The following is an 18,634-nucleotide window of genomic DNA, read 5'->3' as shown; positions in this document are numbered from 1 at the left end:
CTACCTCTGGTGAGCACATGGAGGGCTGTGCGGCCCCCCAAAGAAATGCCACCCCACACCATGACTGACCCACCGCCAAACCGGTCATGCTGGAGGATGTTGCAGGCAGCAGAACGTTCTCCACGGCGTCTCCAGACTCTGTCACGTCTGTCACGTGCTCAGTGTGAACCTGCTTTCATCTGTGAAGAGCACAGGGCGCCAGTGGCGAATTTGCCAATCTTGGTGTTCTCTGGCAAATGCCAAACGTCCTGCACGGTGTTGGGCTGTAAGCACAACCCCCACCTGTGGACGTCGGGCCCTCATACCACCCTCATGGAGTCTGTTTCTGACCATTTGAGCAGACACATGCACATTTGTGGCCTGCTGGAGGTCATTTTGCAGGGCTCTGGCAGTGCTCCTCCTTGCACAAAGGCGGAGGTAGCGGTCCTGCTGATGGGTTGTTGCCCTCGTACGGCCTCCTCCACGTTTCCTGATGTACTGGCCTGTCTCCTGGTAGCGCCTCCATGCTCTGGACACTACGCTGACAGACACAGCAAACCTTCCTGCCACAACTCGAATTGATGTGCCATCCTGCATGAGCTGCACTACCTGCGCCACTTGTGTGGGTTGTAGACTCCGTCTCATGCTACCACTAGAGTGAAAGCACCGCCAGCATTCAAAAGTGACCAAAACATCAGCCAGGAAGCATAGGAACTGAGAAGTGGTTTGTGGTCCCCACCTGCAGAACCACTCCTTTATTGGGGGTGTCTTGCTAATTGCCTATAATTTCCACCTGTTGTCTATTCCATTTGCACAACAGCATGTGACATTGTTTGTCAATCAGTGTTGCTTCCTAAGTGGACAGTTTGATTTCACAGAAGTGTGATTGACTTGGAGTTACATTGTGTTGTTTAAGTGTTCCCTTTATTTTTTTGAGCAGTGTGTGTATATATATATATATATATTTTATCCTCTTGGTGTTTCATTTTTATATTCACAAATATCAAATCCTTTTTTAATAAAAAAATGATTGAAAAAAATAAAATAAATGTGGAATAAATATTTTTCTCCGAAACATACGCGCCACAATTTTTGTCTCGAAATTCTTATCAGTGAAATGTAACTGAAGTATATTCCAATTCATATCTGAGTAATTAGGAATACTTAAGTGGTAAGCCATGACTTCCTGTTTCACTGGGGTATAAATATGAGGTGACACATAGGCCAAGTTCCCATGGTCATCCATCTCTATTGGAAAGACCCGAGAATACAGAAAGGATGTGCGACAAAACGTTGTTGAGCTGCACAAATCAGGAAATGGCTATGAGAAAACAGCTCAAGTGGTTGAAAATGGCCATTTCCACTATCAGGGCAATAATGAAGACGTTTAAAACAACTGGAGATGTTAACAAGCCTCCTGGAAGAGGACGTGTGTCTGTATTGACCCCGAGCACAGTGAGGATGGATGGATCGAGTGGACAAAAAAATCTCCAAGGATCACAGCTGGAGAATTACAGATGTTAGTGGGTTGGGTCTTGGGGTCAAAGTCTTAAACTACGATCCGACGCCACCTACATAACCACAAGTTGTTTGTGCTGTCATCAAACAACAAACTCAAGTTCCTACAGTTTGCCAAACGTTACTGGAACTTTCAATGGGACTGGGTTCTATGGTCAGATGAGACCAAAATAGAGCTTTTTTTGGCGTAGATAGAAAGATAGCCATGCAGAAAAGTACCTCATCCCCACGGTGAAGTATGGTGGTGGGTCTTTGACGTTGTGGACCTGTTTTTCTACGAAAGGCCCTGGACAACTTGTTAGGATACATGGTATCATGGACTCTAATGAACAATAATACTCAATGTGTATTAACAACTAACAGACACTACAGTAAGAAACGGATGAGGACAATACTGAACTAGTGAGAAACACACAGGAAGTAATGTTCATGTTCTGATTGGTTGTTCTACAGGTAGTAATGATCTGATTGGTTGTTCTACAGGTAGTAATGATCTGATTGGTTGTTCTACAGGTAGTAATGATCTGATTGGTTGTTCTACAGGTAGTAATGATCTGATTGGTTGTTCTACAGGTAGTAATGATCTGATTGGTTGTTCTACAGGTAGTAATGATCTGATTGGTTGTTCTACAGGTAGTAATGATCTGATTGGTGGTTCTACAGGTAGTAATGTTAATGGTTGTTCTACAGGTATTAATGATCTGATTGGTTGTTCTACAGGTAGTAATGTTAATGATTGGTTGTTCTACAGGTATTAATGATCTGATTGGTTGTTCTACAGGTAGTAATGTTAATAATTGGTTGTTCTACAGGTATTAATGATCTGATTGGTTGTTCTACAGGTAGTAATGTTAATGATTGGTTGTTCTACAGGTAGTAATGATCTGATTGGTGGTTCTACAGGTAGTAATGTTAATAATTGGTTGTTCTACAGGTAGTAATGATCTGATTGGTGGTTCTACAGGTAGTAATGTTAATGGTTGTTCTACAGGTATTAATGATCTGATTGGTGGTTCTACAGGTAGTAATGTTAATAATTGGTTGTTCTACAGGTAGTAATGTTCTGATTGGTCGTTCTACAGGTAGTAATGTTCATGTTGTGATTGGTCGTTCTACTGGCTGTCTCTATGGGTGTGGCAGGAAGTTACATTCTGCAGCTAATATGGTACAAAGTGGTTGTTCTACAGGTAGTAATGATCTGATTGGTTGTTCTCCAGGTAGTAATGATCTGATTGGTTGTTCTACAGGTAGTAATGATCTGATTGGTTGTTCTACAGGTAGTAATGATCTGATTGGTTGTTCTACAGGTAGTAATGATCTGATTGGTTGTTCTACAGGTAGTAATGATCTGATTGGTTGTTCTACAGGTAGTAATGATCTGATTGGTTGTTCTACAGGTAGTAATGATCTGATTGGTTGTTCTCCCTGTAGATTTTCTCCTTTTTCTGTTTTGGTTTCACAGTTGTTATATTTGTTTTCAATTTTGGGAAAGAAAATTGTCTTTATAGTAGTTCTGTCAGTGTAGGAGAAAATGCAGCTGTGTCTCGACCTCTGATGGCAGAGTAAGTACAACCTGTCCTCTGTGGGTTAATAGATTGGTCTGTGACAGCCAGGCTGTGTTCAATCAGTCTGTACACCCAGTCCCTACACCCAAACAAGGGCACTGCGTTCATCCACCTCTGGCCTGCTGGCCTCCCTACCTCTGAGGAAGTACAGTTCCCGCTCAGCCCAGTCAAAACTGTTCGCTGATCTGGCACCCCAATGGTGGAACAAGCTCCCTCACGACGCCAGGACAGCGGAGTCAGTCACCACCTTCCGGAGACACCTGAAACCCCACCTCTTTAAGGAATACCTGGGATAGGATAAAGTAATCCTTCTAACCCCCCCTTAAAAGATTTAGATGCACTATTGTAAAGTGGTTGTTCCACTGGATATCATAAGGTGAATGCACCAATTTGTAAGTCGCTCTGGATAAGAGCGTCTGCTAAATGACGTTAATGTAAATGTACATAGTCTGTGTTTTCCTCAGTTTTCTATCAGTCAGTCTGTTTTAGAGACAAATAGCAATTGATTTGGTTGGGCCAGATTTGAGTGCTGTCCTGAGGCTTTGTTGGGTTGGTAGGGCTTAGTGAACTGAGCCTCAGAACCAGCTGGCTGAGGGGACTCTTCTCTATGGTCAGAACAAACCAGCTGGCTGAGGGGACTCTTCTCTATGGTCAGAACAAACCAGCTGGCTGAGGGGACTCTTCTCTATGGTCAGAACAAACCAGCTGGCTGAGGGGACTCTTCTCTATGGTCAGAACGAACCAGCTGGCTGAGGGGACTCTTCTCTATGGTCAGAACAAACCAGCTGGCTGAGGGGACTCTTCTCTATGGTCAGAACAAACCAGCTGGCTGAGGGGACTCTTCTCTATGGTCACTTGTTTCTAAATGATTAGAACATTTGGTGGATATTAATCAGAATAGGGAAGTGGCCTAATTCCTGCCCTGCATGCGTTGTTTGGAGTTTCTCTGTATGATGGTGATGCTCTAACAGAATTCCGCATGCAGGGTTTCAGTCCCATTTGTCAAATTTTTGTTACATAAGTGGATCCAACACTTCACTGCTGTATGGAGGACCCCAACACTTCACTGCCATATGGAGGACCCCAACACTTCACTGCCATATGGAGGACCCCAACACTTCACTGCCGTATGGAGGACCCCAACACTTCACTGCCATATGGAGGACCCCAACACTTCACTGCCATATGGAGGACCCCAACACTTCACTGCTGTATGAGCCAACACTTCACTGCCAATGGAGGACCCCAACACTTCACTGCCATATGGAGGACCCCAACACTTCACTGCCGTATGGAGGACCCCAACACTTCACTGCTGTATGGAGGACCCCAACACTTCACTGCTGTATGGAGGACCCCAACACTTCACTGCCGTATGGAGGACCCCAACACTTCACTGCCATATGGAGGACCCCAACACTTCACTGCCGTATGGAGGACCCCAACACTTCACTGCTGTATGGAGGACCCCAACACTTCACTGCTGTATGGAGGACCCCAACACTTCACTGCCGTATGGAGGACCCCAACACTTCACTGCCGTATGGAGGACCCCAACACTTCACTGCCGTATAGTGCTATTGGTTCTATTATTGATTAGAGGATTTTGATTGGTTCGTCTGATTTAGTAGATCGTTTAATGGCAGAGAAAACCCTCCTTGCTTTCTTTCAGTTCATTTAAAGCTTTATTGGCAAGTGAAATAAACAACAGACAAAAGACAACAAAAAACGATTAGAAATGATTAGTAAAATTCCTCTCTCCTCTCTCCTCTATTTTCTCTCCTCTCTCCTCTCTCCTCTATTTTCTCTCCTCTCTCCTCTCTTTTCTCTCCTCTCTTTTCTCTCTCATGCCCTTGGAGGAATTTACTGTGCCACTGCCTTTGGCTCTGTGGTATATGTCACATGCTCTGTGTCACCTGGCTGTTCTCCCATCTCATTGGTTGCTGGTGTGACAAGGTTCCTGAGGGACTGAGGGATGGGGGAGAGAGAGCAGAGAGAAGGAATGGCAGTTTCCTCTTTCTGGAAATTGTCTCGATTGCATTGATCTGGATCAGATTTGTTTAGGAGTAAAAGGCAGAGATCCCCAAAAACATTGGCTGCATCACAAATGGCACCCTATTCCCTATATAGTGCACTACTTTAGACCACAGTCCATTGGCACCCTATTCCCTATATAGTGCACTACTTTAGACCACAGTCCATTGGCACCCTATTCCCTATATAGTGCACTACTTTAGACCACAGTCCATTGGCACCCTATTCCCTATATAGTGCACTACTTTAGACCAGGACCCTATGGCACTGTATTCCCTATATATAGTGTACTATGCCATATTTTATTTGTTATTTTTATATAAACTTTATTTAACAAGGCAAGTCAGTTAAGATCGAAATCTTATTTACAATGGCGCAGCGGTCTAAGGCACTGCATCTCAGTGCAAGAGGCGTCACTACAGTCCCTGGTTTGAATCCAGGCTGTATCACAACCGGCCGTGATTGGGAGTCCCATAGGGCGGCGCACAACTGGCCCAGCGTTGTCCAGGTTAAGGTTTGCCGGATTAGGCCGTCATTGTAAATAAGAATTTGTTCTTAACCGACTTGCCTAGTTTAAATAAAGGTTGTTTTTTTTAAATTAAAATTGTTGTTATGCTGGGAAGTAGATTGTCATTCTTCCCTGTTCTCAATGTCTTCTCCACAGAACAAAGACAACAGGATGTAGTTTATAACCCAACCCTAGCCTGTGGTTGACCAATTAGAATTCCTTGCAATAAAATTGGGCCAATGGCCAGATACCAAGTATCCCGTTTCAGGCTCAATGTATAGACAATTCGGACCAATAAGAACTTGCCGGATGTAGCTGTGAGTCCCGGACTGAAATTCCTCCCGTGTCTCTGACCCATTGATCGTTAATTCCCCATTACAGAAAAACAACTATTTCCATTGATCGTTAATTCCCTCTTGACCTTTAGTCCTCTTGACCTTTAGTCCTCTGCGTTGTGTATTCATCTTGACATATTCTTACACTGGCATACAGAAGTGTGTTTAACACCTGATGTAATCTCAACCACCGACACACAGGGCTGCCAGGACTGACACACACACACACACACACACACACACACACACACACACACACACACACACACACACACACACACACACAGGGCTGCCAGGACTCTCTCTCTCACACACACACACACACACACACACACACACACAGGGCTGCCAGGACACTCTCACACACACACACACGGCTGCCAGGACTCTCTCTCTCTCTCTCTCTCTCACTCACACACACACACAGGGCTGCCAGGACTCGCTCACACACACACACACACACACACACACACACACACACACACACACACACACACACACACACACCACGGCTGCCAGGACTGACACACGCACAGCTGCCAGGACTCACACACACACACACACAAACACACAGGGCTGCCAGGACTGACTGAGCCTAAACATTAGACCTTACACTGACAGGGGCTTGGACTTCGACTGTTGTAGTCGAATCAGATGTCATTGCAGTGAACTTTGGAAATAGATTGAATCAGTTTATTTATTAAGCAACCACCCATTGACAACAGGGCCATTTTTATCACAGAAATAGATTTAATCAGTTTATCACAAACTGAATCAATCCATTTCTATTTATCACAAACTGAATCAATCCATTTCTATTCATCACAAACCGATTCATTATATTTATCACAAACAGATTCATTGTATTTCTATTTATGTGATTAAAAATGTCCCTGTTGTCAATGGATGGTTGTTTAATAAATGTACCTACTTGGAACAGGCTAGTTAACCTCTATGGGCTAGGTGGAACAGGCTAGTTAACCTCTATGGGCTAGGTGGAACAGGCTAGTTAACCTCTATGGGCTAGGTGGAACAGTCTAGTTAACCTCTATGGGCTAGGTGGAACAGGCTAGTTAACCTCTATGGGCTAGGTGGAACAGGCTAGTTAACCTCTATGGGCTAGGTGGAACAGGCTAGTTAACCTCTATGGGCTAGGTGGAACAGGCTAGTTAAGGGCTTCAGATAGAACAGTCAAGAGGGGCTTAGTGTTCTGCTGGGGGTTTAAGAGCATTTAACTGTCCCTTAGTGTTCTGCTGGGGGTTTAAGAGCATTTAACTGTCCCTTAGTGTTCTGCTGGGGGTTTAAAAGCATTTAACTGTCCCTTAGTGTTCTGCTGAGGGTTTAAGAGCATTTAACTGTCCCTTAGTGTTCTGCTGGGGGGTTAAGAGCATTTAACTGTCCCTTAGTGTTCTGCTGGGGGTTTAAGAGCATTTAACTGTCCCTTAGTGTTCTGCTGAGGGTTTAAGAGCATTTAACTGTCCCTTAGTGTTCTGCTGGGGGTTTAAGAGCATTTAACTGTCCCTTAGTGTTCTGCTGAGGGTTTAAGAGCATTTAAAGGTCCCTTAGTGTTCTGCTGAGGGTTTAAGAGCATTTAACTGTCCCTTAGTGTTCTGCTGAGGGTTTAAGAGCATTTAACTGTCCCTTAGTGTTCTGCTGGGGGTTTAAGAGCATTTAACTGTCCCTTAGTGTTCTGCTGGGGGTTTAAGAGCATTTAACTGTCCCTTAGTGTTCTGCTGAGGGTTTAAGAGCATTTAACTGTCCCTTAGTGTTCTGCTGAGGGTTTAAGAGCATTTAACTGTCCCTTAGTGTGCTGCTGGGGGTTTAAGAGCATTTAACTGTCCCTTAGTGTTCTGCTGAGGGTTTAAGAGCATTTAACTGTCCCTTAGTGTGCTGCTGGGGTTTAAGAGCATTTAACTGTCCCTTAGTGTTCTGCTGAGGGTTTAAGAGCATTTAACTGTCCCTTAGTGTTCTGCTGGGGGTTAAAGAGCATTTAACTGTCCCTTAGTGTTCTGCTGAGGGTTTAAGAGCATTTAACTGTCCCTTAGTGTTCTGCTGGGGGTTAAAGAGCATTTAACTGTCCCTTAGTGTTCTGCTGGGGGTTTAAGAGCATTTAACTGTCCCTTAGTGTTCTGCTGGGGGTTTAAGAGCATTTAACTGTCCCTTAGTGTTCTGCTGAGGGTTTAAGAGCATTTAACTGTCCCTTAGTGTGCTGCTGGGGGTTTAAGAGCATTTAACTGTCCCTTAGTGTTCTGCTGAGGGTTTAAGAGCATTTAACTGTCCCTTAGTGTTCTGCTGGGGGTTTAAGAGCATTTAACTGTCCCTTAGTGTTCTGCTGAGGGTTTAAGAGCATTTAACTGTCCCTTAGTGTTCTGCTGGGGGTTAAAGAGCATTTAACTGTCCCTTAGTGTTCTGCTGAGGGTTTAAGAGCATTTAACTGTCCCTTAGTGTTCTGCTGGGGGTTTAAGAGCATTTAACTGTCCCTTAGTGTTCTGCTGGGGGTTTAAGAGCATTTAACTGTCCCTTAGTGTTCTGCTGAGGGTTTAAGAGCATTTAACTGTCCCTTAGTGTTCTGCTGGGGGTTTAAGAGCATTTAACTGTCCCTTAGTGTTCTGCTGAGGGTTTAAGAGCATTTAACTGTCCCTTAGTGTTCTGCTGGGGGTTTAAGAGCATTTAACTGTCCCTTAGTGTTCTGCTGAGGGTTTAAGAGCATTTAACTGTCCCTTAGTGTTCTGCTGGGGGTTAAAGAGCATTTAACTGTCCCTTAGTGTTCTGCTGAGGGTTTAAGAGCATTTAACTGTCCCTTAGTGTTCTGCTGGGGGTTTAAGAGCATTTAACTGTCCCTTAGTGTTCTGCTGGGGGTTTAAGAGCATTTAACTGTCCCTTAGTGTTCTGCTGAGGGTTTAAGAGCATTTAACTGTCCCTTAGTGTTCTGCTGAGGGTTTAAGAGCATTTAACTGCCCCTTAGTGTTCTGCTGGGGGTTAACCTCTTGGGGCTAGGTGGGACGCTAGCGTGCCACCCGTGGTGCACTCCATCAACAGCAGGTGCATTTCAAGAGCGGCAAATTTGAATCCAAATAAATGTCAAAATTCAAATTTTTCAAAAATACAACTATGTTACACCATTTGAAAGATAAACATCTCCTTAATCTAACCACGTTTTACGATTTCAAAAAGGTTTTACGGCGAAAGCATAAATTTAGAGTATGTTAGGACAGTACATTTACAAGAGTTGTGTGTAATGTTTTGTCAAGTCAAAGACAGGGTCACCAAAACCATAAAACCAGCTAAAATGATACACTAACCTTTTACAATCTCCATCAGATGACACTCCTAGGACATTATGTTAGACAATGCATGCATTTTTAGTTCTATCAAGTTCATATTTATATACAAAAACAGCGTTTTACTATGGCATTGATGTTGAGGAAATCGTTTCCCTCCAATAACCGGCAGTCAAGTCAGCGTCACAAATTAAATAATTAAAATTAGAAAACATTGGTAAAATATTATATTGTCATTTAAAGAATTATAGATTTACATCTTTTGAACGCAATCAACTTGCCAGATTTAAAAATAACCTTACTGGGAAATCACACTTTGCAATAATCTGAGCACTGTGCCCAGAAAAATACGCGTTGCGATACAGACTAGACGTCATGTTGGGGAGATCTAAAATCGAAAATACTATGTAAATAATCCATTACCTTTGATTCTCTTCATCAGATGTCACTTCCAGGTATCACAGGTCCATAACGAATGTAGTTTTGTTCAAAAAAGCTCATCATTTATGTCCAAAAATCTCCGTCTCGTTAGCACATGATGTAAGCCAGCCGGACTTCTCGTCATGAACGAGGGGAAAAAATATATTTCCGTTCGTTCAAACATGTCAAACGTTGTATAGCATAAATCATTAGGGCCTTTTTAACCAGAACATGAATAATATTCAAGGTGGACGAATGCATAGCCTTTTATAACGTATTGGAACGAGGGTACCCAACATGAAGTAGCGCGCCAGGTGTCTAATGGGACATCACCGTTCCATGGCTCTTGTTCGGTCAGATCTCCCTCCAGAAGACTCAAAACACTTTGTAAAGGCTGGTGACATCTAGTGGAAGCAATAGGAAGTGCCAAAATATTCCTAAACCCCTGTGTTTTTCAATGGGATAGGTTTAAACTCAATACAACACATCAGGTATCCACTTCCTGTCAGAAAATGTCTCAGGGTTTTGCCTGCCAAATGAGTTCTGTTATACTCACAGACACCATTCAAACAGTTTTGGAAACTTTAGAGTGTTTTCTATCCATATATAATAAGTATATGCATATTCTAGTTACTGGGTAGGATTAGTAACCAGATTAAATCGGGTACATTTTTTTTATCCAGACGTGCAAATGCTGCCCCCTAGACCCAACAGGTTAAAGAGCATTTAACTGTCCCTTAGTGTTCTGCTGAGGGTTTAAGAGCATTTAACTGTCCCTTAGTGTTCTGCTGAGGGTTTAAGAGCATTTAACTGTCCCTTAGTGTTCTGCTGAGGGTTTAAGAGCATTTAACTGTCCCTTAGTGTTCTGCTGGGGGTTTAAGAGCATTTAACTGTCCCTTAGTGTTCTGCTGAGGGTTTAAGAGCATTTAACTGTCCCTTAGTGTTCTGCTGGGGGTTTAAGAGCATTTAACTGTCCCTTAGTGTTCTGCTGAGGGTTTAAGAGCATTTAACTGTCCCTTAGCGTTCTGCTGGGGGTTTAAGAGCATTTAACTGTCCCTTAGTGTTCTGCTGGGGGTTTAAGAGCATTTAACTGTCCCTTAGTGTTCTGCTGGGGGTTTAAGAGCATTTAACTGTCCCTTAGTGTTCTGCTGAGGGTTTAAGAGCATTTAACTGTCCCTTAGTGTTCTGCTGAGGGTTTAAGAGCATTTAACTGTCCCTTAGTGTTCTGCTGAGGGTTTAAGAGCATTTAACTGTCCCTTAGTGTTCTGCTGAGGGTTTAAGAGCATTTAACTGTCCCTTAGTGTTCTGCTGGGGGTTTAAGAGCATTTAACTGTCCCTTAGTGTTCTGCTGAGGGTTTAAGAGCATTTAACTGTCCCTTAGTGTTCTGCTGAGGGTTTAAGAGCATTTAACTGTCCCTTAGCGTTCTGCTGGGGGTTTAAGAGCATTTAACTGTCCCTTAGTGTTCTGCTGGGGGTTTAAGAGCATTTAACTGTCCCTTAGTGTTCTGCTGAGGGTTTAAGAGCATTTAACTGTCCCTTAGTGTTCTGCTGGGGGTTTAAGAGCATTTAACTGTCCCTTAGTGTTCTGCTGGGGGTTTAAGAGCATTTAACTGTCCCTTAGTGTTCTCTATCAACCTAATAAACCTGTATTTCAAGTCGATGCTTCCATGATGTTAAACCGTGACTGTGTGCTTCTTGCCAGGGGGAGATGAGATGGATGATTCATTCAGTTGGGGCTGTTTGAGTGGTTCATGTAGTCTACAGTTCGCTAGTTAATGGCTTTCTGACAGTCACCAAATGATCAGTGGTGTTGAAAGCTGTGTATAATCAGCTGTATATAGCTGTTCTTTCCCTTTTTGTCAAATCAAATCTTCAGAGTTTCTCAATTAACCTGATTTACCAGTGTTAACACAAGTCAAGAAACGTGTGTGTGTGTGTGTGTGTGTGTGTGTGTGTGTGTGTGTGTGTGTAACCCTGACTAACAGTGTGTCTTCCTGTCTGGTCACCAGGTAGAAGAGGTGGATGAAGGGTTGCCCTCCCAGCAGCCATGATGCCCTGAAGAGCTGACTGGAGTCTGGATGAGAACCTAGGTACTGTGACACACACACACACACACACACACACACACACACACACACACACACACACACACACACACACACACACACACACACACACACACACACACACACACACACACACACGCAGACATACAACGTGACACGCTTACACACACACACACCGACACCGACACACACACATTCCCTTGAAGAATCCTGGGATGCACAGTGTCCTATTTTACTTGTGTGTTTACGGTACGGGGGGAAAAAATTTATGCATTCACTACTGTAAGTCGCTCTGGATAAGAGAGTCTGCTAAATGACTAAAATGTAAATGTTTACTGGCAGTCTTAACCTTGTACAAAATGACTGACCGTCAACTGCTCCGTCTCACACACTTCTGCTGTGGACGTGTTCTCTATCAGTCGAGTCAGTCGGACATCTCACTATGGGACACGTCCTCTTTAGCGGGTCATTGGTTGAAGCCTTATTCAATCAGAGCTTTATGGATGTAATTCCCCCCGTGTGTCTATATATCACCCTGCTCTGCTCTGATTTCCTCATTCTTCACCTCTTCACCAGTCTATTTGGTTACTAGCCCGTTAAGCAGCTTTCTTTAGAAAACTAGCCCTCAACTTCACTGTTCCTTTCGGTGTGGGTTACCAGTGGCTTATTTTCAATTTTCAGGAATTCTGCTAACTTCAGCTTCACTTTACAGAGTGAAGTTAGCTTGTTAGCCACGCTATTTGTTGTCAGGTAGCTACAGTACATCTCTTGCCTGCCCTACACACATTTGCCATTTGTTAACTAGCTCCACTGCTTTAGCATCCCGCTAATATCAGATCCCACACACATTACATTTACATTTTACATTTTAGTCATTTAGCAGACGCTCTTATCCAGAGCGACTTACAGTAGTGAATACATACATTTCATACATTTTTTCCCCCGTACTGGTCCCCCGTGGGAATCGAACCCACAACCCTGGCGTTGCAAACACCATGCTCTACCAACTGAGCCACACGGGACCACATTCTAGCTACTTCTACCCGGGGTCACTAGCTCTCCGTCGGGTTCCCACCGTTCGGGGTTAGCTAGCTGAACATTTGAGTGTCTTGGCTAGTTACTGGGTTAATGGCATAAACACCAGATTTGGTTTGTTTGACTAGCACGAGTTGTTCGTTCTTCAGTGTGTTATCCCACTATTTGATGCACCATCCTTTTTACATTCCCCTGCGAAAGATAACTCGGCAGTTCATTCTACCTCAAGTTAGTTGGTTTACACGTCGAGTTGGCACTCGGTATCTCACGCTACGGCTGGGCTAGCTGGCTACCATCACGCAGGTGAAGATAGCCAGCTAATTAGCTAGCATCACTGTATAAAGATGGCATTTGTTTCCCACCACCCTGGTAAATAAAGCTTTTCTGTTTCTATTTACCTGGCTTAAGCTCACGTTACCCTGTGTCTCTCCCGACTTCGCGTCGTAGTAGCAGCGTGGGCAGGCTTAAGAGTTGCGGCATAAATTGGTGACTGACTGGTTGATCTGCGTGGACACTCGGGCTCAGGCAGCGGAGCACACAGGACAGCTGTTGTCACACCTGCTCTCTCTAGGCTTCAGGATGAATCACCTGCTCTCTCTAGGCTTCAGGATAAATCACCCGCTCTCTCTAGGCTTCAGGATAAATCACCTGCTCTCTCTAGGCTTCAGGATAAATCACCTGCTCTCTCTAGGCTTCAGGATAAATCAGCTGCTCTCTCTAGGCTTCAGGATAAATCACCTGCTCTCTCTAGGCTTCAGGATAAATCACCTGCTCTCTCTAGGCTTCAGGATAAATCACCTGCTCTCTCTAGGCTTCAGGATAAATCACCTGCTCTCTCTAGGCTTCAGGATAAATCACCTGCTCTCTCTGGGCTTCAGGATAAATCACCTGCTCTCTCTGGGCTTCAGGATAAATCACCTGCTCTCTCTAGGCTTCAGGATGAATCACCTGCTCTCTCTGGGCTTCAGGATAAATCACCTGCTCTCTCTGGGCTTCAGGATGAATCAGCTGCTCTCTCTAGGCTTCAGGATAAATCACCTGCTCTCTCTAGGCTTCAGGATGAATCACCTGCTCTCTCTGGGCTTCAGGATGAATCACCTGCTCTCTCTAGGCTTCAGGATGAATCAGCTGCTCTCTCTGGGCTTCAGGATAAATCACCTGCTCTCTCTAGGCTTCAGGATAAATCACCTGCTCTCTCTAGGCTTCAGGATAAATCAGCTGCTCTCTCTAGGCTTCAGGATAAATCACCTGCTCTCTCTGGGCTTCAGGATAAACCAGCTGCTCTCTCTAGGCTTCAGGATAAATCACCTGCTCTCTCTGGGCTTCAGGATAAATCACCTGCTCTCTCTAGGCTTCAGGATAAATCACCTGCTCTCTCTAGGCTTCAGGATAAATCACCTGCTCTCTCTAGGCTTCAGGATAAATCACCTGCTCTCTCTAGGCTTCAGGAGGAATCAGCTGCTCTCTCTGGGCTTCAGGATAAATCAGCTGCTCTCTCTAGGCTTCAGGAGGAATCCTGCTCTCTCTGGGCTTCAGGATAAATCACCTGCTCTCTCTAGGCTTCAGGATAAATCACCTGCTCTCTCTGGGCTTCAGGATAAATCACCTGCTCTCTCTAGGCTTCAGGATAAATCACCTGCTCTCTCTAGGCTTCAGGATAAATCACCTGCTCTCTCTGGGCTTCAGGATGAATCACCTGCTCTCTCTAGGCTTCAGGATAAATCACCTGCTCTCTCTGGGCTTCAGGATAAATCAGCTGCTCTCTCTGGGCTTCAGGATAAATCACCTGCTCTCTCTAGGCTTCAGGATAAATCAGGCCTAAAGCAACATCAGCCACGTGCTGGATGTGTCCGTGGCTTCTTGGGCTCATGGTCTCCATGATTGTGGTAGTTCTGCTTGATCTCCTCCTCATGAGAGACTTCCAGCGTTGGTGACCTCACTCCGCTTGGACCCGCCTCTCTACTGGCACAGGTGCACACTTCTTAATGATAATAACAATAATTATTATTATTTTTTTTTTCAAATGTAACCTTTTATTTAACTAGGAAAGTCAGTTAAGAACAAATTCTTATTTACAATGACGTCCTACACCGGCCAATCCCGGACGACACTGGACCAATTGTGCGCCGCCCTATGGGACTCCCAATCACGGCCGGTTGTGATACAGCCTGGATTCAAACCAGGGTCTGTAGTGACGCCGTTTGCACTGAGATGCAGTGCCTTAGACCGCTGTGATACAGTCTGGAATCTAACCAGGGACTGTAGTGACGCCTCTTGCACTGAGATGCAGTGCCTTAGACCGCTGTGATACAGCCTGGAATCTAACCAGGGACTGTAGTGACGCCTCTAGCACTGAGATGCAGTGCCTTAGACCGCTGTGATACAGCCTGGAATCTAACCAGGGACTGTAGTGACGCCTCTAGCACTGAGATGCAGTGCCTTAGACCGCTGTGATACAGCCTGGAATCTAACCAGGGACTGTAGTGACGCCTCTAGCACTGAGATGCAGTGCCTTAGACCGCTGTGATACAGCCTGGAATCTAACCAGGGACTGTAGTGACGCCTCTAGCACTGAGATGCAGTGCCTTAGACCGCTGTGATACAGCCTGGATTCAAACCAGGGTCTGTAGTGACGCCTCTAGCACTGAGATGCAGTGCCTTAGACCGCTGTGATACAGCCTGGATTCTAACCAGGGACTGTAGTGACGCCTCTAGCACTGAGATGCAGTGCCTTAGACCGCTGCTCCACTAGGGAGCCACTTCTCTCTGCAAAGTGTCTATTGGCCCTTCCAATGCTGGAGAGACCCATCTCTCTTCCCGTGAAACTTCTCGACTGGGAGAGTCTTCACACGCGGAGTAGTGACTGGTTGCATCACGACAGGGATGGGGGCAGTCCACGAAGAGCGTAACGCCTGGATGTTGCTGTGCCCTCCCTGGCGCTGGAAACTTATTTATTTATTATGGATCCCCATTGGCTGCTGCCAAAGCAGCAGCTACTCTTCCTGGGGTCCAGCAAAATGAAGGCACTTTTATACAATTTAAAAAAAAACATTACAATATATTGACAGATTTCACAACACACTGTGTGCCCTCAGGCCCCTACTCCACCACTACCACATCAAATCAAATGTTTATTTGTCACATACACATGGTTAGCAGATGTTAATGCGAGTGGAGCGAACTACTACTACTACTAAATCCCATGTGTAGGTAATAGTGAGTAGGATGGATGTAGTTATATTACGATGTACCGCAGCAGGCTTCTCAGAAAACGGGCTATTGGCAATCAGGGCGTTTTGTAAAGTGTCCCAACAGTGCGATGTCGAACCGAGTTGGTTCTCTGAAGCAGATGAGGGAGAAATCTCACCAGATTGATCCTCTTGCATGACTCGTGTAAGAAGTAGTTTATAGAATGAAGAAACCAGAGCGCTGCAGGGTGTTATATAGACCTGTGGGGCGTTCACCTAGAATGTTCTGATTTGGCCGGTTAGGCGTGATTTTGATTAAGGCTTCAACCAATAACCCGCAAAAAAGAGGGCGTGTCCTATAGTGAGATGTCTCCCTCATCTCCTTCAGAGAACCAGGGTTACATAGCGTAACCCAAATATATGTTCTATTATATCAGACACTGTCAGAAAGGACGGAAGTCAATTTATTAGATATTTAACCTCTTACCTCTAATCTGATTGTTATGAAGACATTACCTCTCTCTGCTCTGTGCTTTAGATGAATGGATGACTGGATAGTTGTGGAGAGGTGCTTAGTAATGAGAGTAAATAAATGTGGCTGTCCCCCTTGTACTCTCTCTCTCTCTCTCTCTCTCTCTCTCTCTCTCTCTCTCTCTCTCTCTCTCTCTCTCTCTCTCTCTCTCTCTCTCTCTCTCTCTCTCTCTCTCTCTCTCTCTCTCTCTCTCTCGCTCTCTCTCTCTCTCTCTCTCTCTCTCGCACTCTCTCTCTCTCTCTCTCTCTCTCTCTCTCTCTCTCTCTCGCACTCTCACTCTCTTTAGCGTTAATGCTTTGTGAGAAGATAGGATCAGAGAGACCGGTAGGGGAAATCAACAATGCCATTTATCAAATGGTTTCTTTCTCCTTTTTTACCAGGTCTCTCTCTCTCGTCATCTTCCCCCCCTCACTCCTTCCATCCACACAGTCCTGTAGCGTAGCATCCGCGTCGTCTGATCACTTCCGTATTGAGCGAGTCACTGGAACTTCCTGCTTTAGTTTTTGCTTGTAAGCAAGAATCAGGAGGATTTGAATTATGGTCAGATTTGCCAAATGAGCCCTGGTCAATGCTGCATTTCAAATGGCATCCTATGGGCCCTGGTCAATGCTGCATTTCAAATGGCATCCTATGGGCCCTGGTCAATGCTGCATTTCAAATGGCATCCTATGGGCCCTTCAAATGGCATCCTATGGGCCCTGGTCAATGCTGCATTTCAAATGGCATCCTATGGGCCCTGGTCAATGCTGCATTTCAAATGGCATCCTATGGGCCCTGGTCAATGCTGCATTTCAAATGGCATCCTATGGGCCCTGGTCAATGCTGCATTTCAAATGGCATCCTATGGGCCCTGGTCAATGCTGCATTTCAAATGGCATCCTATGGGCCCTGGTCAATGCTGCATTTCAAATGGCATCCTATGGGCCCTGGTCAATGCTGCATTTCAAATGGAACCCTATGGGCCCTGGTCAAAAGTTGCGCACTATACAGTGCATTCTGAAAGTATTCAGACCCCTTGACTTTTTCCACATTTTGTTACGTTACAGACTTATTCTAAAATTGATTAAATGTTTTTTCCCCCTGATCAATCTACATACAGTACCCCATAATGACATCACAATACCCCATAATGACATCACAATACCCCATAATGACATCACAATACCCCATAATGACAAAGCAAAAACAGGGTTTTATAATTATTTTCTAATTAAAAAAATTCTGAACTGAAATATCACATTTATGTAACTATTCAGTCCCTTTACTCAGTAGTTTGTTGAAGCACCTTTGGCAGTGATTACAGCCTGGAGTCTTCTTGGGTATGACGCTACAAGCTTGGCACACATGTATTTGGGGAGTTTCTCCAATTCTTCTTCTCTGAAGAGCCTCTCAATCTCTGTCAGGTTGGATGGGGAGCGTTGCTGCGCAGCTATTTTCAGGTCTCACCAGAGATGTTAAATAGGGTTCAAGTCCGGGCTCTGGTTGGGCCACTCAAGGACATTCAGAGACTTGTCCTGAAGCCACTCCTACGTTGTCTTGCCTGTGTGCTTAGGGTCATTGTCCTGTTGGAAGGTGAACCTTCGCCCCAGTCTGAGGTCCTGAGTGCTCTGGAGCAGGTTTTCATCAAGGATCTCTCCATACCTTGCTCCGTTCATTTTGCCCTCATTCCTGACTAGTCTCTCAGTCCCTGCCGCTGAAAAACATCCCCACAGCATGATGCTGCCACCACCATGCTTCACCGTAGGGATGGTGCCAGGTTTCCTCCAGACGTGACGCTTGGCATTTAGGCCAAAGAGTTCAATCTTGGTTTCATGGTCTGAGAGTCTTTAGGTGTCTTTTGGCAAACTCCAAGAGGGCTGTCATGTGCCTTTTAATGAGGAGTTGCTTCCATCTGGCCACTCTACCATAAAGGCCTGATTGTTGGAGTGCTGCAGAGATGGTTGTCCTTCTGGAAGGTTCTCCCATCTCCACAGAGGAACTCTAGAGCTCTTTCAGACTTACCATCGGGTTCTTGGTCACCTCCCTGACCAAGGCCCTTCTCCCCAGATTGCTCAGTTTGGCTGGGAGGCCAGCTCTAGGAAGAGTCTTGGTGGTTCCAAACTTCTTCCATTTAAGAATGATGGAGGCCACTGTGTTCTTGGAGACCTTCAATGCTACATAAATGTTTTGGTAC

At 44.9% G+C, this 18,634-nt stretch overlaps 1 protein-coding gene across 1 annotated transcript in view; it reads left to right on the top strand.

The window, feature by feature from the left end:
- LOC106591314 (nuclear receptor coactivator 2) overlaps positions 1-18,634 on the top strand; it is a 164,105-nt gene that overhangs the window by 29,927 nt on the left and 115,544 nt on the right. Inside the window, 1 exon segment of the mRNA XM_045710715.1 lies at positions 11,650-11,730. The gene's annotated coding sequence lies outside the window, so the exon portion shown is untranslated.

This window comes from Salmo salar, chromosome ssa29 (assembly GCF_905237065.1).
Source record: "Salmo salar chromosome ssa29, Ssal_v3.1, whole genome shotgun sequence".
In the NCBI taxonomy this organism is placed as follows: domain Eukaryota; kingdom Metazoa; phylum Chordata; class Actinopteri; order Salmoniformes; family Salmonidae; genus Salmo; species Salmo salar.
The sequence above is the reverse complement of the archived record's forward strand: the minus strand, read 5'-3'. Positions and strand labels throughout refer to the sequence as shown.